The sequence below is a fragment of the Otolemur garnettii genome, unplaced genomic scaffold, assembly GCF_000181295.1.
Source record: "Otolemur garnettii isolate 467f Iridium unplaced genomic scaffold, OtoGar3 scaffold00005, whole genome shotgun sequence".
Taxonomy (NCBI): domain Eukaryota; kingdom Metazoa; phylum Chordata; class Mammalia; order Primates; family Galagidae; genus Otolemur; species Otolemur garnettii.
The window spans coordinates 7,641,629-7,668,441 of record NW_003852400.1 but is presented as its reverse complement, the minus strand read 5'-3'; the positions used below and the strand labels follow the sequence as shown (position 1 = coordinate 7,668,441).

The 26,813-nt window shown below is 36.3% G+C and overlaps 1 protein-coding gene and 1 pseudogene across 1 annotated transcript in view; both read left to right on the top strand.

Moving 5' to 3' along the window:
- Nucleotides 1-26,813, top strand: part of MAGI2 (membrane associated guanylate kinase, WW and PDZ domain containing 2) — a 1,396,484-nt gene that overhangs the window by 347,306 nt on the left and 1,022,365 nt on the right. The gene's annotated exons all lie outside the window — the stretch shown is intronic.
- LOC105887899 lies at nt 20,319-21,375 on the top strand (annotated as a pseudogene).

Sequence of the window (26,813 nt, the reverse complement as noted above, 5' to 3'; positions counted from 1 at the left end):
GAAGATGTGTGATGAATATGAAACTCTTATAACTGCAGCCAAGGCTGATGCACTAAGAACTATTCGTTAAATCTGAAATCTGTCACTCACACGCGATGCTTGACATGCAGGAATCAGCAGAGAGCAAAACATTTTGTTTATTTTCCAACAAACATGAATAGAATTTTCCAAAGAGAAATATTTGCACAGAAGAATACATCCATGAATGGGCAATTCTTCAAAGATTTAAAGGGCAAGAGGTAGGATAGAACAATACAGGAAAAAGCTTAGGATGGTTACCTGCACTGACCAAGCAGGCCTGGGAGCTTCTGGTAGACACCAGGCAGGACAGCTGATAGGTTTTGGAATAGTACTGTTGAGATTGCTACGAACCTCATCAAAGAAACAGGAGGCGGTTCTCTGGTTGGCTTTCTTCACTATCTCAGATGACTGCTTGACTCTTCCACAGGCCTTTTAAAACAACTTCTTTTCTAAAGCTACAATGAATTAAGATTTACCTGTTTATGTTTTCTGTTTGTTCCTGCTGGTCTGTGGCTTCTGCACAACCAACACTATGCTTTACTCATCTGCACAGCCCAGAGCCCTGGGCAAGGCCCAGTGTGTGGATTACCCTGGATGAGGTGTGCAGCAGGGATGAAAGGTCAGCGTGTAAAGCTGGAAACCACAGCAGGACGGGAACATGGATGACAGAGATGTTCTCAGGGGGATGAAAGTCTCAGAAAATTGCTTCTTCTTCTTTAAATGGCAGCCTAATTAATGTTTTAAATTGTCTTAATTTTCTTGGTTGATGGGTGGTAGTCTCTGAAGTCTACAAAATAAATCTCTCCCTTTCTGTATTAGACTTCAGCAAGAGAAAAAGAACCAGTAGAGGACATGTCGTTTCAGAGATTTATTGCAAGGGATTGACTCAGGTGGTCCTAGAGCGTGGTCAGGCAAAGCTCAACTCTGTAGAGCAGGCTATGAAAGGGCAGTCAGAACTCTAGGCTTGGGCTGGGACGGCTGTACACAAGGGAGTAGCTTCCTTCTCAGGGAAACCTCAACTCTGCTATTTAGGCCTTTCAACGGATTTAATCAGAAAACCCAGATTATCTCAGATAATCTCCCTTACTTAAAAATTTACTAATCATGGATTTTCATTATATCTGCAGAATTCCTTTACAACACTTAGTTTAATATTTGACTGAATAATGGGGACTATGCCCCAGCCAAGCTGACACATCCAAAGAGCATCGCAGTCTCCCCTTCTCTCTCTCTCTCTCTCTCTAAAGTGATTAAATCAACTAAAACGTTACATTGACTGAATAGTCATACTCATCTTACTTACAAATTATCAAGTTCTTTAAATATCACCAGAATACAGTAGTGCCTTTTGAGTGAGGTAAGGGAGATAGTATTTTCCCATATTAAAAGTAAAAATCTATAGAAATGTAATTAGTTCTTTCTTAATGAGCTAATAAATTTAACACAGTTTTAATAAATGTTAGGTTATTGTTAAAGTACGAAAATAATACTAAAGTTCAGCAGGAGGAATAAATGCATGCAAAATATTATGGATTATGAATTTTAGTAAATGAGAGATAAGAGGAGAAAAGAAGGTGAGCTTAGTGAAAAAAGATCTAGAATTTATGTGCCTTTTGATTCAGTCAGCAATTAAAGATGCATTTTTTTAAAGAAGCAATCAAATATATATGAAAAGATTTGGCTGATATGAACAAACCTAAGTCATGAAGCAAAAGATACATGCCATAGTTTCAATGTGATAAGAAATATGTATATAGACATCCAGTTCTGTTTCACCTAGGATAATTGTGATCATGAGAAAACTTTCGATTCTCAATTTTTTTTAAAAATCCATGTTTCAATGATGAAATGAAGTGGATGTTGTTAAAATGTTTCTTATTTATACCTGTTATAAATTTTGGTGAGAGATGGAGACTTTACCTCCTTCATGTTTACATGGATGGAGCTGGAAAATATTCTTCTTAGCGAAGTATCTCAAGAATGGAAGAAAAAGTATCCAATGTACCCAACCCTATTATGAAACTAATTTATAGCTTTCATAGGAAAGCTATAACCCAACTTTAGCCCAAGAATATGGGGAAAGGGGAAAGGGAGGGGAGGGAGGATGAGTGGAGGGAGGGTGATTGGTGGGATCACGCCTATGGTTCATCCTATAAGGGTACATGTGAATCTCTCTAATTGTAGAATGTAAATGTCTTAACACAAGAACTAAGAAAAATCTCTCTAAATGTAGAATATAAATGTCTTAACATAATAACTAAGAAAATGATATAAAGGCTATGTTAACCAGTTAGATGAAAGTATTTCAAATTGTGTACAGAAACAACACACTGTACCCAATGATAGTATTAATGTATACAGCTATGATTTAATAAAAAATAAATAAAAAGAAAAAAAAAGAAAAATGAATCTGGTAAAATTTTAATAAGAAAAATGAATTTCGCATAGCTAGTAATGTTTTCCTGGGGGAAACATTCAGCAGACTCAGCCTTTGTTTAATATTAGTGGCTTTTTCTTTTCTTAAAATCAACAACATTAACTATAGTAGAACCCCCTCACTTTTATACTATTAGACCACACAGACCTATTTTCAGTCTTTTTTTTTTTTTTTTGAGACTGAGCCTCAAGCTGTTTCCCTGGGTAGAGTGCTGTGGCATCATAGCTCACAGCAACCTCCAACTCCTGGGCTCAAGCAAGTCTCCTGCCTCAGCCTCTCAAGTAGCTGGGACCACAGGCACCCACCACTATGCCCAGCTATTTTTTGGTTGCAGCCGTCATTGTTGTTTGGCGGCCTGGGCTGGATTCAAACCCACCACCTTAGGTGTATGTGGCTGGCGCCTTAGCCACCTGAGCCACAGGCACTGAGCCTATTCTCAGTCTTAATACAAGTGATACTCACTAAGTAACTGATTATGTTAAATACAAATCATAGTTAAGTAGCCGTGTATTGACAAATATCTGATAAGGCCTACACTCAGATTTTAACTATAGTTATCTCAGGGTTGGAGTGATTTTATTTCACTTATATTCATTTTCTAAGTTGTCAAGGATAAGTATTGGTTTCCTTTGCACAGAGAAATATTAATTATGAAAGACATATATGAAATTAATGAAAAAGCTTTTGCTTTTCAGATATTAAATATATACTAAAGCACTGATAACTAAAACTGTGACTGCACAAATAGATATAAACATCAGCATAACAGTATGCTACATATAAAGTCAAGTATTAATATACAATAAATGGTATTTCGTGTCACTGGAAAAAGGAAGAGGCTTTATAAACATTTTATTGAAACAACTGAATAGCCACTTTTAGTGAAATAAAGTTAGGTGTCTCTCTACCTTTTCATACCATAGCCAAAAGAAAATTTGACAAATGGAAACCTTTATTGGAAAGGATTAAGATGTCTCAAGTGGTAGAAGACAAGCCTCATGACTATAATACTGGAGGGGAAATGTCCTTCTTAAATTAACATCAAAAACTAAAAAGAAAAATTTGCTTTAGTACTGACTAGCAGAAAAATAAACTTACATGTAATGTAATAAACAATTTCAAGTTTAACCACAGTTAAAAGAAAAAACATTTTAGCTCATTAACAGATAAAGCATTATGACTTAATTTAAAAATTTAAACAGTAGAAAATGAATCAGCAATAAACAAGTTATGAAAAAACAAATAACTAATAAAAATGTACTTAGTTGTTTAGCCTGACAGAAAATTAAACAAGTATATGAATGAAACAATGACAGAAAAGTTTTGCCTGTTACATTGGCAAAAAAGACATGTGATGTCTACTCTCAGTCTATGCCTTTGTCTCTCTAGCATGAATATCACTTCATGGAAGTGAAGTGAAATAGAAATTCTCCTCTACTTCTGGCCTGAGGTTAATTAGTATACACTATTTATATAGACAGTTTGGTTATGCTCATCAAAGGCTTAGGATTTTCCATTGTGTTTGACCACGTAGTTCTACTTCTGGGGTTTATTCTAAAATACTTGTCATAAAGGAGCACAAGTAGACGTAAAATAAAAAATTAGTAACAACCTTAACTTGTAACCAAAGGATTAAATAACTTTTGTGGTATAAGCATATGGAGTAATATGCAACCATTCAAAATGACATTTTAGAAGAAAGGACCATTACAAGTGGTATTGCACTCTCTCTTATAAAAAATATTGACACACATGAACACAAAGATAAAAGTCTAGAAGGGTTCATTGACAGTTATTTTCAGAGGTTAACTCATCATCTTTGCTTTGCTTAAAGATATTTTCTAAGTTCTCTAAAATGACCATTTATTAGTTTTGATAAGAACTTTTAGAATTACTGAAAATGATAAATTTCAGTGGAATTTTATATTATGGTCTCTAAAGATAAGAGTGAAATTCATAGGTAAATCTAAGACCTTCAAGAATTCCCGTTGGCAGACTTTTTCACTTTATTTTATTTTGTTATACTTTAGGACTTTATATTTTAGTCAATGTTTTTATTCTTTTGGATAATAAATAACATAGTATTTTGCTCTCATCTGAGATTGAACATGAAATTAAAACCATTTTGCATAGAACTGTACTAGCTTAAACTTTTAAACAACTGAAATTATGGAAAGGAAACTTGCATTTGAATTTCCTTCCTGTTCACAGTATCACTGAAGATGTCCAACCACTCTCCCTTCATCGGCGTGTCTCACCTGCCAACCCTGCAGGCTCAGAGAAAGGGCTCTTCAAAAAAATATTTTTTTCCTTACATTCTTCGCTGAAATGGGAAAATAAATGATTGTTTCGAAGCCAGCAGCTTTGCACGTTGCTGGCTTTGTTCACAACATTGTGCATCAGTTGTAGGGGCAGAGCCTAAGTTTATGGGTTCATTTACTTTATGGTCTCAAACAGACGGAAGCCTGGCTGTTAGACAGATGTTTGAGGAATCTTAATTATAGTGTATGTCATCTACGCCACGCAGGTGTTCTCTGATTGACATTCTTGATGGGATTTGGAACAATACATAGAAATTAATTGTTGAAATTTAGGGAGGAACGAAAGTCGGCACCCAGCTTCAAGTAAGGGTATCGTGAAGTAGCTTCACAAGCTTCTCGGCATCTGAAGTTTTCTTCTCATCCTGCTCTGACCAGCACGCCCCCTGCCAATGACAGCAAACATAGTAAGAGCTAACATTAATGTGGCTTATTGTGGGTCAGGCTGATGTGTTCGATGCTTTATGTGTTGTATTCCGCAGGACTGTGCCTTTGACTGTAAATGACAGGAAAGTCAAAATAACAATAAATTAAATACAGCTCTCCCTCATGTCAGGGAGCAGGACACGGGTGGCAGGGCTCCTCCTAGGTCATCAGGAACATGAACGGGCTCCTCAGCTTGTGCTTCTCCATCATTTTCAGTACCGTCCTCCTAACTCATGGCCCAAGGAAGCTACTTAAGATGCAGCTACTACAGCTGCGTCCCAACATTCGAGCCAGTAGGGAAGGAGAAAGAAAGCAGAGAGGAAGGTTGCACACCAGCTGTTTTTAGCGAGTTCTCCTGAAGTGGTTATAGAATATTTCTGCTTATGTGGGTAGATGCCCAATGGCTTGGAAAATGCAGTACATCTAAGTATGGATTGCAGCATCCCTGCAACTAGTTTAAAATTGAGAATGTTTTCCTAAGTGATTTGTGGTGCAGCTAGCTCTTACATACAATAATTCTCTGGGCCCTGACAACCTCCCTTTAAGTAAATATAGCTCATCTCTCTGCTTGTGTGGCTCTCAGATCTACTACCCTTGAGATTCTATCTCTGTCTTGTGGGGGGAAGAATACCTTGGATCCCCATTTGCTCCTCCTTATCACTCATGATGAGGTTCTCTCTGTGGGTGTCAGGCCTCTTTGATGCTCTGACATGCTGGCTCTTGGGTCCTCTGATTTTATTTTATTTTTTTACGGTTTAAGAGTTAATTCTTTATTTTTTTAAGGAAATTTATTTCAGTTTAATTTGAGGGTACAAACAACCAGGTCGAAATATTTGATTTTGTTAGGTAGAATCCCTCTTGTGGTTATGTCCCATATACCAAAGGTGTGCCAAACACCCCACCCCATGTGCATTCACTGAGAGCACCTCAACTCTCTCCCTTCCCCTCTCCCTTCCTCTTACCCCTCCCTCCAACTTGAATTGAAATAAGTTTTCACCTATATGGACATACATCATACTGTCTACTGGCTTCATATTATTGAGCATGTTGGATATTTGCTTTTCCATTCTTGTGACACTTTACCAAGGAGAATGTGTTTCAGCTCCATTCAGGATATTACAAAAGATGTGAAGACACCATCTTCTTTATGGCTAAATAGTATTCCATGATGTGTGTGTATCACAATTTGTTAATCCATTCCTGAGTTAATGGGCATTTATGTTGTTTCCACATCTTGGCAATTGTAAATTGTGCAGTGATAAACAATCTAGTGCAAATGTCCATATGATAAAAAGATTTTTTTTTTCTTCTGGTAGATGTCTAGTAGTGGAATTGTGGGGTCAAATGAGAGATCTTTGAGGATTCTCTGTACTTCTTTCCAAAGTGGCTACCTTAGTTTGCAGTCCCACCAACAGTGTAAGAGTGTTCCCTTCTCTCCACATCTGTATGAGCATCTTCAAAAAACATGTAATCCCTAGGAATATAACTAAGGAGGTGAAGGACCTCTACAAAGGTGAAGCATCTTCAAAAAACATGTAATACCTAGGAATATAACTAAGGAGGTGAAGTACCTCTACAAAGAATATTATGAAACCATAAGAAAAGAAATAGCTGAAGATATTAACAAATGGAAGAATATAACCAGGCTCATGGATGGGAAGAATCAACATTACCAAAATGTCTATACTTTCCAGAGCAATCTACAGATGCAATCACCATTAAAATACCAATATCATATTTTCAATATTTGGAAAAAATAATTCTTCCCTTCATATGGAATCAGAAAAAAAGAAAAAACAAACTCATATAGCCAAGGCAATTCCTAGAATAAAAATAAAGCTGGGGGCATCATCCTACTATACTTTAGACTATATTGCAAGTGCATAGTGATAAAAACAGCAAGATATTGGCACAAAAATAGAGACATAGACATTTTGAACAGAATAGGAACCCATGAGATGAAACTAACATTTTACAGCCACTTGATCTTTGATAAACCAAACAAGAGCACACACTGTTGAAAAGAATCTCTATTCAATAAATAGTGTTGGGAGAACTGGATATCCACATGTAAAAGACTGAAACACAACCTGCTCACAAAAATTGATTCAAGATAGTTTAGATTTGAATCTAAGAGTTCTCTTGGAGATGAAAATCCTCCAAGAAAGTGTCAGAAAAACACCTGAAGATGTCGGCCCTGGGAAAAGATTTTATGTAAAAGACTTTGCAGCAGTTGCAACAACAACAAAAATAAATAAATGGGGCTTAATGAAACTGAAAAGCTTTGTATAGCTAAGGAGACAACAACCAAAACAAGCAGACAACCTTCAGAATGAGTCCTCTAGTTTTAAACTACTTTCTTCCTCTCTCTTGATTGCCAGTCCTAATTCTGTAGCTTTATGGTATTTCTCATTCTCACCCATTCCTGTGTATCCCAGAGAGGCTTCATTATAGCATTAGTCTATTAATTTAGTAACAGTAATGCTAATTATGACATTACTTTTAGTTAGCAATCTCTATTTTGTCATAAAGAATTACCTGAAAGATAAATATGCCAATTTCCCCTTTTCACTGAGTTGTGACTTTAGGCAAGGTATTAGTTATCTCTGTGTCTCAATTTCCTCTTCCATATAGTAGATACAAATATAATAATTACCTCATAAGGACTCTGTGAGGATTCACTGAGTTAGTCCACATAAAACGGTAACTGGCATATTGTCAGCTTCCAGTGAGGATTAGCTAATTATAAGTGTACTTATTATAATAATACTTATTTTTAACTCACATTTTTATGTTTTAGTTACTTTGTCCTTTTTTTGGCTTTTATTTAATGATTATCCAGCAAAAAAAAAAAAATTTACTATCTTGGGCAGGCTATTGCGTAACCTGTGATCTTTGATGTTCCTACTATATTTGCTTTGAGGAGTCACAAATTACACTGATTCAAGATGGAGAACTTAATAAAGATGGGTATCTGACTGTTCATAGGCTAGCTATAGCCATCTCTCTTTCTTTCCTTGAGTCTTCTTCCTCAAGACACAATATTTAAGTCAGGCCAATTAATAACCCTACAATAACCATAAAGTGTTCAAGTGAAATGAAGAGTCACATCTCTCTTACTTTGTCAAAAGCTAGAAATGAGTTAAGCTTAGTGAGGAAGGAATTTTGAAAGCTTAGATAGGTTAAAAGGTGAGCTTCTTGTACCAAGTGGTTAATGAAGTTGTGAATGCAAAGGACAAGTTCTTGATGGAAATTAAAAGTGCTGCTCTAGTGAATGTACAAATAATAAAGCAAAACAGCCTCATAGCTGATATGGAAAATATTTGAGCAGTTTGGACGAATGCTCAAACCAGTGGCAACATCCCATAAACCAGTGGCTCTCAACCTTCCTAAAGCTGTGGCCCTTTAATACAGTTCCTGTGGGTCACGACCCACAAGTTGAGAACCTCTGTGCATAAACCAAAGCCTAGAGCATGAGCAAGAGCATGGCCCTAATTGTCAATGTTACAAAGGCTGACAGAGGTGAGGAAGCGGCAGAAGAAAAGCTGGAAGCTAGACGAAGCCACTCTTTGAGGTTTAAGGAGAGAAGCGGTCTCTAAAACAAGGTGCTGATGGAGACTTTGCCACCACTTACGTGAGGATACAAACATAAGTGGTGGCAAAAGATGTGGAAGATCTAAGATCACTGACGAAGGTACCTACACTAAAAAATCAGATTTTCAAGGTAGACAAAACGACTTTCTGTTAAAAGTAGATGCTGAGCAGGACTTTTATAGATAGAAGTCAATGCCTGGCCACAGAGCTTCAAAGGACAGGCTGATTCTCTTGTTAGGGGTAGATGCAGCTGGTAACTTAAGTTAAAGCCATGCTCATTTACAATTCTGAAAATTCTGAAAATCCTAAAGCTCTTAAGAATAATCATGCTAAATCTGCACTCCATACGGGAACAACAAAGCCTGGATGACAGCACATCTGTTAATAGCATGTTTATAGCATGGTTACTGAATATTTGAAGCCCACTATTGAGTTGTACTGCTCAGAAAAGAAAACAGTTCCTTCAAAACATTATTGCTCATTGATAATACGGTTGGCCACCCAAGAGCTCTGATGGAGATGTGTAAGGAGATTAATGTTGTTCTCATGCTTGCTACCCCAACAACTGTTCTATAGCCAATAGATAAAGGAGTCATTTTCACTTTCAAGTTCTATTATATATGAAAAACATTTATTGCTTCAATAGGTTGTTGTTCCTCTGATAGATCTAGGCAATGCATATTGGCAACCTTCTGGAAAGGATTCACCATTCTAGATGCTATTTAAGGACATTAGTGATTTATGCAAGAAGGTGAAAATATCAACTTTAACAGGAAATTGGAAGAAGTCAATTCCAGCCCTCATGGATGACTTTGAGGGGCTTAAGACTTCAGTGGAGGAAGTAGCTGCAGATGGCACGGAAAGAGCAGGAGAACTGGAGTTAGACGTCAAGCCTTATGATGTGACTGCATTGCTGCAGTCTCAAGGTAGAACTTGAGTGGATGAAGATTTGCTTCTTATGGATGAGCAAACAAAGTGGTTTCTTGAAATAGAATTTACTCCTGGTGAAGATGCTGTAAACATGATTGAGATGACACCAAAGATTTGGAATATTACGTAAACTGAGTTGATAAAAACAGTGGCAGGATTTGAAAGGATTGACTCCAATTTGTAAAGAAGTTCATTTGTGGGTAAAATACTATCAGATAAAAGCACATGCTACAGAGAAATATTTCATGTAAAAAAAGAGTCAATCAGTATGGCCAGTTTTATTTTCTTCTTATTTTAAGAAATTGCCACAGCCATCCTGACCTTTAGCAACCACTGCCCTCATCAGTCATCAACCGTCAACATCAAGGCCAGACCCTTCCCCAGCAAAAAGATGATTCACTGAGGTTCAGATGATTTTTAGCATTTTTTAGCAATAAATTATTTTCTAATTAAGATATATGCATTATTTTTTAGGCATAATGCTATAGGCACACTTAATAAATTGTGGTATAGTGTAGACATAACTTGTATATCCAGCTAGAAAACAAAAATTTGGTGACACACTTCATTGCAGTATTCCTTTTATTACACTATTTACTTTATTATGGTGGTCTGTCAGTGAACTTGTAGAATCTCTGAAATTTCCCTGTATATGTGTGTGTATATTTATAATATATAGTATATATATTATATTATGTAATATATAGTATATATTATACATATAATACATAAGTATACATATATTGAGATAGATAAACAGATATAGATATATATATAGATACACATATACTAAAAAATACCACTATCTATTTTGAGCTCTGGATCAAATCCTTCTTTCTGTTGGATGCTTCTGACATTGTGCCTCAGGGAATTAAATAGCTATTTTGAGCCCAGGACTCAGGACTCAGGTTGTCAGAGCTGTGCTTCTCCAATCGTGACTCATACTCCTTTGTCACAGTGTCCTGATTATCAGGCCTTTATAAATCACGATTGTCTCAGAACAAGCCATTGAGGAAACCAGGCCTTGGTGGCTTCCTTTTTAGTATCTTAGGTTTGGCCTCCAAATTTTCAGTGAATTTTTTATAATCTCTGTTTGAAAGGACATAATAATCTTTTTGCCAGTCATGAGTTTTATGTCATCATAAGCTGAACATAAATTTTTTTCTACATAGCTTGAAGTCAACCGTGAAAATTTTGGTTTTAGTGTAAGCAAATTGTGGGTCATACTTGCTATAGATAACTACAGAAAGAGAAAGAAATGTTACGGTTAGAAAATGGAGAACAGGAGAGTAGTTGAAAACATTAGGAGTTGATGACCCTCATAGGGGTCTCTTTTCAGACCTCTAGCCTGAAAAGTGATTAAGATAAAGACAGGCATAATATGTAGATATGCCTTTGGAATCAGACATTATCAACTTGGGAGTTAAATTCAGGAATGGACTGAATGTATACAAAAGAGAATGTTTCCCAAACAGAAAATAATTCCAAACTAATAATTGTTTACTATCTGTAACAAGGTAAATTCTGTCTATAAACATCTAGTTAAAACTAGAGAGATTGGGAAAATCCTGAAAAGCTTTGAAGAAATAATTGCACATGGAGGTTAATGCCTCTAAATTCATAATTACTCATTTAACTTGTATAAATATATTTGTGTATCTTTTTTGTTGTTACTTCTATTGATTTATTTGGGAGAAAAAATGAAAATTAATCATTTTTATAGATTTGTTTGGCCTTTTAAATCTGTTTTCCCCATGGGCATTTAAATTTCCTAGTGTCAAAAATCATAGGATTCTTTAAGGACTTTATCCTTGGAACTGACGGAAGATATAGTACATCTATGTCACATGTTCTGGAAATGAGCATGTCTTAGGAACCTCAGAGGGTGTGTCAATTAGCAAATCAGTCAAACAAAGTCCTATTGTATCTAAACTTTCATCATTTGGCTGAAATAAACATTTTTACTTACAGTATGAAATTTACTGCTTAGCTGAATCATAATAGTTTAAAATCCACCTGTTTCTTTTTCTTTCTTATTACTGAGAGATATACCATATATTTTAATGAAAAAAGGGACTTGTGAAAAATCCAGTAAAACCTCATTCATCATAGTGCATCGTGAGTGTATTTCTTTTTTCTTCTGGTTAGCGCACCGCATAGTGTACATCAAAGACTATTATGGAAATAAAATTTAATGCAATAGTTTACAACAGGATCAGCAAACTATGGCCCATGAGTCACATCTGGCCTGCTGCTTGTTTTCCTTGAGCCCATGAGCTAACTGTGGTTTTTATATTTTTCGATGTTTGAATTTTTTCAAAAGAAGAATGACATTTCATGATGTAGAAATTATACAGCACTCAAACTTCAGTGTTCATGAATAAGTTTTATTGAAACACAGCCGTGCCCATTCATCTGTGTATTGTCCATGGCTGCAATACTGGTGAAGTCCAGCCAGTCCAACAGAGCCCATAGGGCTCTTAAAATCTGAAGTTCCTACTATCTAGCCATTGGCAGAAAAATTTTGCCCACCTCTGGTGTAACGATTCTAAAATGATGCATTTTCTTAAAGAAAGAGATATAAAATAATATTTAAAACATAATATCCTACTACTAATTACAATATATTAAATCTAAACTTTTTGAAGGCTATTTCCTGCTAATACAACTGTTTATGATAAATTAATTCCCTATTATGCTTTACCAACAGCATAACCACTCTCTATTATCCAGTTCGTTTGGCCTCCGATATAGGCAGCAATAGTTAAAATCTTTGCCAGCACAAACATTTTATTTTGGATGAATTGTGGTTCTATGAACATATTTCTCTGAAAGAAGTATGGGGTTTGGTGAGACATTTCATTGGCTATTGAAATGTGAGGTTTCTTTTGTGGGAGATTGCTTTCTCCTTTTTGTCGGTGAGGTCCAAGGGCAACAAGATTTGGAGGAGTTATTTTCAGTGAGGAGGAACTTGAGAGACAATATAATCAATACAGAAATCTTGAGAACTTCTGAGAGCCAAGGACAAACGTTAGCAAATGTAGTCCGTTGTGAATAAACACCGAAGAAGAGAGTCCAGAAGAAGAAGATAATAAGAGGGAATATCTGCTGAACTTCAGGGTGGTGAAAAAGGAAGATTTAAGAGTTTCATAAGGGAAAAGGGCTTTTAAATCTTAATGCCAAAGTCGGACTGCAGTGAAAAAGATAAACTAGGTGCTGAGCCGCACACTATTGTGGGAACAGTGTGTGATAAATCAAGGAAGTGACCACAGTAGGCTGAGGGTGGCAGTTCCCTCCGTGTTTAATACAGTCTCAGAATTCACCTTCAATAAGATTTTGATGTGGTCAAGATCCTACGGATATAACTTACTACGTAGGTTTAGGTTCTTTCTCAAATAAAGAAGAAAGTTTTTATTTCTATGACAGGCGGCTTAGAAACCTAAGAATGACATTGTTATCTATTAGCTGTAATTTCCTTTCTAACCACAATTGATTTTAAATTTAGGTTGCATGTACTTGATTTAATTTATTCCCCTATGTCTCATGAGCTAGTAAGAATAGCAGATTTGCTATTCTCATGTCGAGGAAAGTGTTAAGAAAATTTTATAAGGAAGTCAGTTAATATTCTGTACAATGTGTCATCATTCAAGGGATAATTACATTGTAAACAATAATAACTATATGACAGCCTTTAGTATCCATCTCTCCCTAAATGGTCTAAGAAAAGTGTCACTGCTTGTTATTTCCAGTTGCAAATTATGGTGGAATACATTATGGAAAGCATCTTTTGTTAAATAAAACAAAGTACTGGAGAAACAAAAGAAAAGAAATCCAAGTAAATAATAGGTAAGCAAAAAGTTACCTGTTCTTTTTTTTTTTTCCCACGGTTTTTGGTAGAGGATGTTTGAACCCGCCACCTCCAGCATATGGGGCCGGCACCTTGCCCCTTTGAGCCACAGGCATCGCCCAAGGTACCTATTATTAATAACAAAAATTATTTATTACCTATGCAATTAGGTAACCAATTATTCCTTTTGTATAATTGAAAAAATCTTGAATCAGAGTGAACTTGAAAAAAAATCATCTATAAATTCAAATTGCTATAACTAGTAATAAATGAATATAGTATTTTTGTTTTTTTAGACAAAATCTCACTCTGTCACCATTAGTAGAGTACCCTGGTGTCATAGCACATGGCAGCCTTAAACTCTTGGGCTCAAATGATTCTCTGTGTCAGCCACCTGAGTAGCTTGGACCTTAGGTGGCTGTCACAATGCCTGGCTATTTTTCTGGGCCTGATTTTGCTCTTGCTCAAGCTTTTCTCAAATACCTGAGGTCAAGCAATCCACTCACCTCAGCCTCCCAGAGTGCTAGGACTACAAGCATAAGCCATTCTGCCTGACCTAAATTGCTTACGGCAATTTCAGGAATATCTATTTGGGAAAAATGGCTGAATTTCAGAAAGAACAGTGAGCTTTGTGACATTTTAACATTCCCTAATCCCTCCCATATCTCTCTTCCCAGATCTGTAGGGTTTTGGTACTTGAAAATTATCACATTCTCAACTACAGTAGCATGAAAACCAGCATCTTAACATTCATGGGAGAGGACAAAATAGATTTGAAGCTTCCCAAAAACTTTATCCTCAGATAGTTGTCATTATTTGACATATATGGAGATCCTGAAAATCTCTATTGTCAGGGCTTTTGTGAATTTATCCAAATTCAGAGCTCACTTTGTCTAATTTTTAGGGATATTTGTAGAAAAATAACTTTATTTTTTATTTTATTTTATGCTTCTATGTCTATGTTTATTATATTTCAAAAAGTTAAAGGGGTATAAGTTTTTTAGTTCATATGCATCATTTTTTTAATGTTTGAATCCTGGTTATGCGTGTGCCTATCACCCCAATAGTGTTCTTAGTACCCATTAGGTTGTGTAATTCCTCTCCCCTCCCTCCCTTCCCCCTAGTTGCTTTCCACTGAGTTTTCCTAGTTACTTCCCTCTGTGCACAGGCGTGCTTATCAGTTAGTTCCAGTTTAATAGTGAGACCATGTGGTATTTGTTTTTCAATTCTTGAGATATGTCACTTAGGAGAATAGTTTCCAATTCCATCCAGATTGTTGCAAGAAGTATGAAAATATCTTTTTTTTTCTTTTTTTGGGGGGGGGCTGGGGCTAGTTTTGAACCCACCACCTCCAGTATATGGGGCCGGCACCCTACTCCTTTGAGCCACAGGCACCGCCCCCAAAATATCTTTTTTTATGGCTGAATAGTCCTCCATGATGTACATGTACCTCATTTTACTAATCTACTCATGAATTGATGGGTTCTTGTGTTGATTCCACATCTCTAAAATTGTGAATCATGTTGCAATAAGCATTCAAGTGGAGGGTTTTTTTTGATTTTTTTTTTTTTTTTTTTATAAAAGGACTTATTTTCTTTGGGGTTAATACTCAGCAGTGGATCTCTACATTGGGTCTACTTTTAGTTCTTAGAGAAATCTCCATCTTGTTTTCCACAGAGGTTGTACTAATTTCTAGTCCCACTAGCAATGTACAAGCATTCCTTTCTATTTGCATCAATGCCAGCATCTATTATTTTGGAATTTTTAATAAATGCCATTCTAACTGGGGTAAGCTGATGTCTCACTGTGGTTTTGATTAGCATTTTCCTATGAAAACCTAATATTATTAAGAAGACAATATTCACCCCCAAAGTAATCTGCAGTCAGTGCACTAATTATCAAAATATCAATAGCTTTTTATGCAGAAATAAAAACACTGATCCTAAGATGCATGTGGAATCTCAAAGCCAAAACAATCTTGGAAAAATAAGAAGAAAGTAGCACAGGTTATAGATCCTATCTATCAGAACTTACCTCAATGCTACAGTAATTAAAATAGTGTGGCAAGGGCATGAGGACAGACATATGGACCAAGCAAATACAGTTTGGTGTCTAGAAATAAATGAATATATTTATAGTCAATTGATTTTTGATAAGGGGGCCAATACAATTCAATGGGGAAGGAATAGTCCCCTCAACAAATGGTACTAGGACAACTGGATATCCACATGCCAGAAAATTAAGTTGTATCTCTTCTTCCAGCCTTATAAGAAAGTTATTATAAACCTATAGAGAGGAGCTAAAACTATAAGACTCTTAGGTGAAAGCATGGATATAAATCTTCATGACCTTGGTAGGTGATGGTTTCTTCGATACAACACTGAAAGCATAAATGACCAAAGAAAAGATGCAGAAACTGGATTTTGTCATAATTAAAACTTCTGTGAATTAAAGAATACAGTCAAGTAGGTGACAAGATAACCCACGTAATGGAAGAAAATATTTGAAATCACGTATCTGATAATGGACTTGCATCTAGAATGTATAAAGAACAGCTACACCTCAACAAAGAAAGATATGTAATCCTAACAAATGATCAAAAATTTAGATAGTCGTTTCTCCAAACATATATAAATAACCAATAGTCATAAGAAATGATGCTCAACTTCATAAGTTATCAGGGAAATGCAGATCAAAATCACAATGAGATGGCACTTCACACTAACTAGGAAGGTTCTCGAAAAAATGGAAAAGAACAAGTGCCAGAAAGGACTAGACTAACTGAAAATCTCTTACATTCCTGGTACAATTGTAAAATGGTGCAACCACCACTTTGTAAGATAGTTGAACAGTTGCTCATAATTTAAACATAGGGTTATGCTATGACCGAGTAATCCACTTCTAGATACACATGAATATCTAAAAGAAATAAAAATATATGTTTGCAGAAAAACTGGTACGTAAATGTCATTAGCAACATTATTCATAATAGCAAGGTAGAAGCAACTCGTGTGTATTGACTGATGAATGGATAAACAAAATGTGCTATCTCTGTTAGGTAAGGAAAAGAAGTCTAATACTGACAGATGCTACTTAGAAGCATGAACCTTGAGAAGACCATGCTCAGTGCAAGGCATGAGATACAAAAGGCCACATCTTGTATGATTCCATGTAATGAAATGTACAGAACAGGCAAATCCATAAAGACAGAAGTAGATTAGTAGTGGCCAGGGGTTGATAGGAGAGGAGATTGAGAATTGGCTGCTAATAAGGAATGGGTTTCTTTTGGAGAGAATGAAAATATTTGGGGATTAGCGGTTGGTGATGATTTTAAAAACGTTTTCAGTATCCTACATGCCATTGAATTATGCATGTTAAAAAAGTGAATTTTATGGTATTTATTATGTCACAAGAGACTGTTATTAAAACAACAATGTAAACATTGTCAATGTCACAATCACCCAGATTGTGGATACAAACCCAAAGCCCACTGTATACAAAAGAGGCTTTCACAGCTATGAGGAAGGCTTAATAAACATCATGCTGTCACTGCACCAAGTTATTTTATATTCTGAGGTTGGATGTCACCAATAATAATATTGTATTTCAAAAAATCTCGAGTACTGTCAGTAACAAAATAATGTGTACACTGAAAAAGAAAGCAGAATAGTTTCAGAGAGAAAAGCAACAGATCTCAATACTGTACAGGGCAGTAGCCATGTACCTGTGGCCTGTGTTGTTTATTGATCTGAAACCTTTAAAGAATTAAGACTCACAGTGAAAATATTATTACATTTGAGGCATCAAAGTTAATTTCGGTTTCAGTGTTTTGAAGTGGCTTTTATGAAGTCTTTCTACCTGAAAGTTTCACTTTTCCTGTCATTCCCCAATGGAGTCCCATATGGAGAAAGCTCTGATGCGAACTACAGAATATTATCCCCTCTTCATGTGAGGGGCAGGCATAGCAGGAATGGATGAAACAGCATCTTCAAACATTTTATTTTCAGTCTATTTGTTTATTAAACTCTAGCTTCTTTATTTTTTAAGGGAAGCACCCAAATTATTGACTTGGACTGAAGTGGTAAGACGTGGAGAAAAGTCAGCAGAATTGAGTGATTTGGGAGAAAATTGAAAGGGTGTTTAAGGGATTAGATATTCAGCATGAAGGAAAAGTAGTTGTAAAAGAAGGCTGTCTGTGCTTTGTGCCCGCCTTAAGTAATGTTGGTGTTTTACACTAGATTTGTCAACTCCTTACCCTCCTCTCCCATTAGAATATAAGATCTTTGAAGGTGGGTGCACTCTTATCTTTTGGTTTTTTCAGTAAATGATAACTATGTACATTAATGCAATTCTTGGGTACAGTGTGGTGTTTTCATATACAATTTGCAATACTTTCATCAAACTGGTTAACACAGCCTTCATGTCATTTTCCTAGTTATTGTGTTAAGACGTTCATATTCTACTCTTAGAAAGATTCGCTTGTACCCTTGTAAGATAAACCATAGAGGTAAACCAGTCACCCTCCCTCCACCCATTCCCTCCTCTCCTTGCCCTCCCCCCTGCCCATATTCTTAAGCTGTTATTAGGTTATAGATTTCATGTGAAAGCTATAAATTAATTTCATAATAGGAATGTGTACATTGGATATGTTTTTTCCCATTCCTGTGGCACTTTGCTCAGAAGAACACTTTCCAGCTCCATCCATGTGAACATGAAGGACGTAAAGTCTCCATCTTTTTTATGGCTGCATAGTATCCCATGGTGTACATATACCACTGTTTATTCCATTCATGGATCAATGGGCACTTGGGCTTCTTCCATGACCTGGCAATTATGAATTGGGCTGCAATAAACATTCTGATACAAATATCTTTGTTGTAATGCAATTTTTGGTCATCTGGGAATATACCTAATAAAGGAATTGCAGGGTCAAAAGGCAGGTCTATTTTTAGTTCTCTAAGTGTTCTCCAGATGTCTTTCCAAAAGGAACATATTAGTTTACATTCCCACCAGCAGTGTAGAAGTGTTCCCTTTTCTCCACATCCACGCCAGCATCTCTGGTTTTGAAATTTTGTGATATGGACTAATCTTACTGGAGTTAGGTGATATCTCAAAGTAGTTTTGATTTGCATTTCTCTGATAATTAAGGATGGAGAGCATTTTTTCATATATCTGTAGGCCATGTGCTGATCTTCTTTGGAGAAATTTCTCTTCAAGTCCCTTGCCCACCCTGAGATGGGATCACTTGCTTTTTTCTTGCTAATATGTTTGAGTTCTCTATGGATTCTGGTTATTAAACCTTTGTCAGAGACATAACCTGCAAAAATCTTCTCCCATTCTGAGGGCTGTTGGCTTGCCTTACTTACTGTGTTCTTGGCTATACAGAAGCTAACGAGGTCTGATCCAGCTTCTGCCATTCTGCTGCGCCCCAGTCACCCCAGTGCCGAAGGACTCTTATCTTTTTCATGTACCAAGGCATGTTGCACACAGAAGGTATTCTATACATATTTGAGGATGTATTAGTTTAAACTAAAGTAAAAAAGAAGCCTTTCAGGAAACTATCAAAAACATTTTTCTTCACCACCAATAATTTGGGTGCTTCTAGTAGATATTATTATAGGTCCCAATAGGGCTGGCTGATTGTTTATTTTACCTGGTTGTTAACCAGCGCCTGATCCAGCAGTTGGATGCACAGAGTATCATAATTTACTGACCCTTGTACAAAGACACAGGGAGCAGCTCAGCACACTTTGACTATGTTTAGGTTTATTGCTCCCCAGAGAAACATTTTGTCATTGAGTGTACATTTTGCACTGTCTAAAAATGAATTTCATTAATATTGAGTCTATTTACGATACTAGTATAAATCTGGAATTTATAAAAGCCATTAATTCAGCATATGCATCTAAACAGATGCTGCATATAATAAAAATGAACATTAAGGAAGGGTCACTGTGCACATTTGTAGTGATCAAATAGGTTAAGTAATTTTGAGAAAAATAGCAGAATGTCTGAAATCTCAATCTACAGTTAATATTTAGTTGCAAAATGATGAATTCTGTTGACAAATCATTAGTTCTGGCAATCTCTTACCCTCTTCTTCTAGCACATAATTGTGTTATGGATAAGTACCTCACTATTTTTAAGAAGACTAAAGTTTTTGATGCCAATAATCCACCATGTAATGCATTATGAAATGATTTTTACCTAAAGGATTGTACTTTAAAAAAAGAAAAAAGTACATATTTGTGTCTTCTTTACAATACGATAATGGCTTTATAGAGCAAATTATATGCAAATTCATAGTCAAGGAGTTTTGAGGTACTGTAGTTATGTCACTAGAGGAATTCTTAGAGTGGTTTAGAACCTTTTGCATCTATGACCATTCTATTGCCAATCAGATTTTTCTAGTTTTATATCTAGACATGTGAATCCTTAATTAATCATTTGCCTCTTTTCTGGGTAAGTTTCTTCCTGGAGAAGGAACTCATAGGCATGAAGGGATGGGCAAGCCTCAGGAGGCTAGCAGATGGTGTTGAGGTCTGCTGGAGTGGAGGTACCCTCCGTGACCCTTTCCAGCATGTCCAGACATGCCCATCCTTGCAAGATAAAAACTTCAATGGGAACCTTCTTTCTTAATAAAGCCTCATGGTGGAACATCTGTTTGACCCATTCAAATAGAAGGATCAAAGCTCTACTTAGGAATACAAGGTGAATGGAAGAGATCTGTCATTATGAAAACAATATGACCCTCTATAAACAGACCCTAAAAACAGGTCTTATCTCAAAGAACCCAGTAAGTATGTCACAGTATGAAAAATGAGATTCTGGGGAACAGTGTTTAATGAATGGAAACTTCCAACCAATCAGTGATCTCTCTGTATCCATTGCCCTGAGTTCACAATCAGATTGGATCACCGCTCATCCTGAGGCTCCCCAAGACTTTGAACAGCTTTTTCAGTGATCCTTATGAAAGACACCCTCTCCAGAGAAGCACAGTGTTTATATACAGTCTGTGGGATCTTGGGAACTCCAGAATTATCAGTGAAGAATATAAATATTAAATGGCTCAAGGGCAACTGTGAAGTTTTGTTCTGTGGCTTGCCAGTAAAACTCCCAGAACCAGTTCTGTTTCTGCAACAAAGTGTTCCTTTAGAGTCAATGATAACACACCATGTGCAGGGCACATCCTGACGTTCTCAAAACACAAGATACCTGAAGATGCCTCCTGTGTTCTGGGGACAACAATGATTGATATGATTGATCTTTACTCAAGAGACTCCTGGAATTTTGTCTTTGGGCAGGCCTCTTTGACAGATGGTGTGGGGATATTCAGCATTGCCAGCAGTGGCAGTGATTTTAGTCATTTGTGCTATGAAGAGAAAGTGAAGACACTCCAGAAAACAACTTCCAGTGACTATTCCATTTTTGATAACTATTATATTCCTGAAATAACCACTGTTTTATTGCTTTGATCCTGTGAGCCTTCATCCCACGAGATTGGACCCATATTTGGAATGCGATGCTGTTAGTGCCTCACAGGCCTAATGCAAGACTCCACCTGCTTGGAGGAAGCTGACAGGGGCCCTCTCAATCTTTGCTCTGTCTGTCTATGCAAGTTGCCTGTGCTGTTGGCTTCAGCATTACAGAAAGATACAAAGTGAGACAGACCAATGGTGAGTCTGCTGACACACCTGAGTAACTGGAAACGTAGCCCTGAGGATAATGGGAATTCACTAAAACCCATTGAAGCCTTTAAGGGATGGAAAGAGTGAATAACAGAATGCCTTGCTGTTCTCTAAAAATAAGGACCTTCAAATAGGAGTAATTAAAATAAAGACTTGCACATTATGCTTTCCTTTGGATGGGTACTTCATTGAAGTAGACTAGACACTCATTCTATGTTGTGTTCAAATAACACAACAGAACCTTCTTTAAAGCACCTGAATTGAATTAAGACTGGTTTTGAATAATAAAAATTCTATAAACTAAAAAAAAAAAAAAAAAGAAAGAAGGAAAAGAGAATTGGCCACAACCACTTCAGTATTCACTGGAGATATTAATCACTGACGGTATTAATGAATCCACTGGTAAAGCCTAAAAGCTATTTTCTTTTGTCTTCCCTGGAAAAGCAAAACAAAACTCTGTTTTTAAAATATTGTTTATAACGTTTCTCTTCACCTGGTGAATACCTGTGTAGTAATTAGACCAGAAACCTTTCATTTTGACATAGAATACCTTATCTATCACTTCTGAAGCTGTCTTGTCGTAAATTATATATGAATATGTCAGGGAAAATTATTAATGTATAATTTGAATTAAACCAATTAATACCTGAGTTGTTACAATATTCCACTTCCCCCAGCTTCTAGGTGCTTACTGTATCAGCACTGGGATGGTCCTTAGTGATGCATAATAAGGTAATCCTCTAAGCAGAGGGAATGCTTATGATGTTAGAGGCACTAAGTGTTTCTGTATCATAAACAGCTGAATGATGAGGGGGCAGAAGATAAAATAGGCTGAATTTGGGACAACTGGGAATTGAGATTGGGAGAAATGAAGCAGGGAACAGCTGCTATGTTAAGAAACTTAGGCAGGGGAGAAAAGAATTCTCAAGATACTAGCTGTGCATTAAAATTCATTTATCTGTTAGCAATGGAGTAAAGAATTGGAGTATTTTAATTACTTTTTCATAGATGCCATGAATTTAACACCTCACTGAACTTGAGCCACTAGGGGCCCTTGGATTTATTCAGATTACACACACACACACACACACGTTCACATGCGCACAGACTCACCCATAACGTGGGCTTCTCATACCCATTTAGTTGATGACAAATACAAGAAATTTTTAAAATGTGGTTATGGGTGTATTTCCTTGACATGCAGCAGCTCAGTTTTTAGTATAAAAATTGACTTCTGTCAGCCTCTAGTCACCAGGATGCTGCTGTTTGAGCCCAGACGTAGCTAGATGACCTCTTTTATTAGGTGTGTCTGTGTTAAAAGAAAGGCCAGTGGACTCAAGAAAATGCTATATGATGTTTATACAGTAATCTAGGGAAAACATTGTAAGCTCGGATCCGACCTTGTGATTCTCAGGCTCTGTCTAGGTGTTGCAACTTTATGATGGATTTTAGCAGCACCGCATGTGCAAATGTATCTTTGGTAAATATGAAATCCTTTCATTCTTGAGCTTTGAGTATGTGGGTAAGTTACCGTGAGGCGCAAGCTGTGAGGAAAGCTGGCTGGGATTTCTTCGATTCTTTCCTTCTTCTCTTCCTAACTTACTGTGAGGTTCTCCACCGTGTCCATTCACCAAAACACACCGATGGCGCTGGTTTATATTCAGTTGTACCAAGAAATCTGTGAAGAATTCATTTTTTGTAAATTCGTGCTTTTAATTGAGAATTCTTTAATGGTGTGAGACATGTACTGAGTTCTATTGTAGCTCTTCCTCTTTATTCTGGGCTCTTCACATGGAAGGCTAGTTGCTTTCCGAATTGTGCATTTGGGCAAGTAAAGTTGAATAGCTTTATATTCTCCCACCGACCAACTTGCAATGGCTCTCATGGATAAGATCTTGTTAGAATGTATCTTCAGACACTGCAGATAAAAGTGTAAGTAGATGCAGTCTTTCTTGGGGGACAAATGTCTATGATTCAAAGCTTCAAAATAGCCTTGATCTTTTGTCCCAACAATCGCACTGTTAAGAGATTTATTCTAAGGAAAAGAAAATCAAAATGGTGATGGATACATAAGATGCTATTCGGGTAATTATTTACAATACTAGCAAAAAATATATATATGTAAATATACAGCCCTGATTAAACAGACTGCAGTGTACTATGCTGTTATCTGTGCAAAGATGTGCTAGGTAACCATTAAAATTTACCTATGTGCTATCATAGCAAATGTTCAAGATACAATATAATAATGAAAAAGAAGGCTACACAATAGTAATATGGATACTTCTATTATCTAATTTTACTTTTCTTTATTTGAGAATTTTTATTATAAATAACAGAAACCAACTCTAGTTAAGCAAATGGAAATTTATTAGAAAAATACTGAGAGCGACCTTGAGCTTAGTCCAAAACCAAGAATTAGATGGGGGCTGGGAAATAGGAACCACAGGACAGGAATTAGGACAGAATTACCCTAATTAGACTGTTTCTCATTAGGACAGAAGCACCTCTGCTGCCTCTGCTGATGCAACAAATGAGTTCTCTATTTCCTTTCCCTTCCGCTGAGTCCCTCCAGATTCTGAGTCCCCGGGTAAATGGTATTATTACTCCAACTTATGCCATATCCCAGGTCCTGGCATTTTCGGGAATGTAAGGAATCTAAGGCTTTTCATTTTCCACTTTCCACTTTGGGATATAGCTACTAGGAGTTACCCTCACCAAAAGATATCAGGCAATAGGAATAAAGTAATTTCCTCAGAGAAAATTAGAGTTGAAGGACTACATGCTTGACATAGCCTCAGATGACAGGTGTCCACCACAATATTTTATTTTTAAAAATAAAATTTGCACCAACAAGAAAAAAAGTACAACGCATTGAACATCTGTGGTAGGTCTAGCATCTTTTGTTGCTTGGGGGGTTAAAAAGAATTACATTTTCCTTATCTTCCAAAAAGAAATATCAATTTAAAAGTCTACTATAATGGGAGATAGAAATTATTTTTCCTTATAGGGGCCAACAGGATATGCATTAGAACATCATTTATCAATATCTGTCTGTTTATCTCAGGAGATCTAATGCTTCCTCCGTTGCAATTCATCTCTGAACGTTGAATATAAATGCTCACTGTGTTATTGTTGATACTGACATCTCAGGAGAACCCTGCTAAGCTCTATCATTGTCACTCTTGATTTGGAAGTAAAATCACATTTATGGAAGTCTTATATGAGAATTGAGAAAATGTAGGTTTGCTAACATCCTTTGAAAATAGCCTTAAAATATTTTCACCATCTGCTATGTTACAGAGACCATGAGGTATCCACCAAGTAAATCCTCTAAATTCAACCTTGAGAACCTTAGTCCATCTGCTCCAAATTAAAAAACTAAACTAGCTAGTACCTGGGTACTTGGTTCAGAGCCAGTGCCTCTCCAGAATGCAACTGAAAGATTGGTATGCTGCAAGACAGCATCATTGTCATTGGGTTTGCTGCAAAGGAAAGTTAAGCGTATTATTGCTAGTGTAGTGAAAGTGAGGGTTTGAGTATGAAATTGTGCTATAAATTCAGTTTTATCTTTTGTCCACTTTTAGTTGTAATATGATTATAAAAATCATGCAGTAAATACAACCTTTTGCCAATTAGAATGAATTTGCTATAAGTATCGATGGAAGTAGCTCTGAAAAAGAGATTTTAAAATGTCATTTTATTTCACTCTCTGAAAACTGTCCAGATATTTATATTTTCAAAACTGGAATCTAGTTTATAATAATTTCTATACTTTTATTTATGATTTATTCCTTCCTGTTTTAGAAATAGATATATTTTTCTCCCAAATGCCTTTATGTTAGAGTATATGGAAGTAAAGTTTTAAGAGTGTCATTATGTGCACTATGATTTTTTTTTTTCTAAATCAGAGGAGTCTGACATAGTTCTGATCTGCAGTTTTTTATGGCAGAAGCTGACTCCAGTTCATCTAGTGAGCTGAGATTGTTTATTTTCATGGAAGGTGAAACTTTCCTTATCCTAGTCACCATAATTCCCTTCTCTGGTTAAGTGATATACCCGGGAGTGGACATATGATCCAGTTCTGGTCAAGCAGACATAATGGGAAGTCTTCTTGGTATCTTCTGAAAAAAGATTTTTTTACTGGATCAAAAGAGAGGTCGTAGATTTAGAAGAGGTCATATTTCCCTTTCCACATCATTCCTTCCATGACTGTGGCTGTGGGGAGATTTGATGTTTGGAACTAAAGCCACCACCTTATTACCTTCAGGTAAATAGAGAAAAAAATTAGACTGAAAGAAAAAGAGAGACAGAAATATTTAGTTCCTGAGGACATGCTTGCATTACTCTACCAAACCCTAAAAGTACCAACCTTTAGAGTTCTTGATATGTGAGATAATTAAAGATTATCATTCATTAATCCGCAGTTAGTTGAATTTCTTTCTGTATTGTATCTTATCCTAACAGATACAGATGTTAAATATCAACTGAATCATGCTATAAACCGTCCTCAGATTTAATGCTTGACTTTCCTATTATGCATAGTTGATTTTCTCATTATGCATGTTTTATCAGAAAGTATATGATATGTGTAAGGGCAAATACTTTTACATTGATTTTCCCACACTTAATTCAACTTTTTATGCCTCGGTTGACAAATATTTCTAGCTATGATATCATGTTGCTTCCTTTCAGCCACCTTGAGCAGTGTAAACATCTCTACACATCAATACTTATTTAACTACTTCCATATCTTATTACATTTCTATTCACTTTACAAAAATGAATAGAAGCAGACAAATGAAAGCATTAAGAATAACGTCTGAATAGAAATGTTGGTTGCATGAGATTAGCATAATTATGATAAACATGAAATAATTAGATGTGCTAAAAAGCATGAACCTTTCACCTTAATCTGATTTATATTGGACTAAAGCTAATTTACCGTGTGTTCAATTATGAAGGAGAGTTAAATACAAGAGAATATGTATTATGAAATATTGGCAATGTATATTTGAAGACAGTGTTTAAAGTCAAGGGATAAGTAGGTACTTCACAATGATATTTAGTTGCCTAAGATTATTACTCTCTTTTTGGTTATTATTTCAACAAAAAGCTATTGAACATTCTGTATATGCAAAGGTGGTGGATATCTAGAGAGAAAAAGATGAGCTTATGTTCTCTCTTCCTGACACCATAACCTAGTGGGGTATATAAACTTACATCTGTGAAATTATCTGGGTATTATGAATTGTACCTTGTTGCCATTATTGTAGGAGCAGAACTTGCCTAGTCTGTGGGAATCTGTGAGGGTATCCCTGAAGAAGAGGCATTTATTACTGAGCTCAGAAGGTTGAATAGGAATCAGAAGGAAGTTAATAGGAAGAGGTCTATGCCAGAAAGAACAGATCTGAATGCTTTGAGACCACTAAGAGAACCTTGGAGAAATCTCGTTTGGCTAAGGAATTAGAAAAGAAAGGAGAGGATGATAGATGGGGTTTGAAGGGTAGGTGGGGTCTAGATCAGGCAGCTCCTAATGTGCCGAGACACAA